This window comes from Acyrthosiphon pisum, unplaced genomic scaffold (genome assembly GCF_005508785.2).
Source record: "Acyrthosiphon pisum isolate AL4f unplaced genomic scaffold, pea_aphid_22Mar2018_4r6ur Scaffold_180;HRSCAF=579, whole genome shotgun sequence".
NCBI lineage: Eukaryota > Metazoa > Arthropoda > Insecta > Hemiptera > Aphididae > Acyrthosiphon > Acyrthosiphon pisum.
Genome location: NW_021767206.1, coordinates 3,568 through 4,912, shown reverse-complemented (window position 1 = coordinate 4,912; position 1,345 = coordinate 3,568).

Here is a 1,345-nt window from a genome sequence, read left to right as displayed (position 1 = left end):
CCCAAGCACCCCCCTATGTGCGCCTATGGTCCTAAGTAATATGATGCAAGATAAAAATGCCACCTTATGAAAATCAGTTGTGATAGTGAAAAGTAATATAATAAGCGTTGAAAGTTCTCGAACTACAGAATCTTTTATTGAGATTTGGCAGTGAATAAAAAAATGTACAGATGACAATACTATTTTAATGTATACTCCTTACCAAGCTCTAGGTTTATTTTCTAATTTAAAATTTAATTACATAAGTGTTTATATATTATTAATATTTATTTAAAAAAATGTCCATTTAGATTTTAAGAGAAAGAGAAGAGAGCATAAACATATTAATGATTTTATGGTAACTACTACAACAAGTGCTATGAACCAGTAGAGTCTACCGAATCTGTTAATGATTATAATAGGAATGTTCGGTACAGAACAACAAATACGTCGCGTACACTCACATACGCGCGTGCGTGCGTCTTCCACGGCCGCCGCTGAACAGTGCCGTCGCCAACACAGCTGTTTTTTTGTCGCGACCAACCGTTGCCGCCGGTCATATCAGCGGTAACGGACGCGTTATCTCGAGTGTGTATACGCGACGTTCGTTGTACCGACGTTGTTGTTGTCGTATCAAAGTGTGTGCGTGTATGTACAAAGGTCCGACCGTCGGTGTCGACGTGCCTTTTTTTGTGCAACGTACAGTTCCGCAGCCGACGCCTTCCATTTTATTATTTTTGTTCTCTGTATTTGAGTGCCATCCGATTTACAGTCGGATGTGCTGACATTTGGCGTCCGTGTACCCAAAACTGTCGAGTTCTCCCGGTCTAACCGCAGAACACTCAAATACAGCGTCGTCGCACTGTTAATTTGGCGTGCTTGTCCAACGCGTAGTGTAATCGTGAGTCTCTGTCACGCTCTGTGCTCGTGCAAAGTTCGCGACACCGCCGTCCACCACTTTCATCGTCATCGCCAGCAGTATCATCAGTCATCACTCAACACCTTCAACATCATCGTTCGTGCCATACCAGGTCGATCAGGTCGTACTTAACTCACACTCATCATTATAATTGTTATCATTGTTAATATTGTTAAGTGGTTCGAACCCTCTTTTTATTCCTGTCTGTAAACGTAATACAGTTGCCTTTCATCGTATTTGGAGTTACAAAATTATTTTGATATATGTATATAATCTCTTTACCTTCTATTTTTTTTTCTTCCTTAATACAGTCCACTCAAAACGGTTACGTGTGCAGCCCACTCGCACACAAGGAAAAATATTTATTATAAGATATTAGACTGCATTATAGAAAATTTGAAAAAAAAAACTAGCCAGTTAAATTATTTAAAGATTTGTTCATAAATT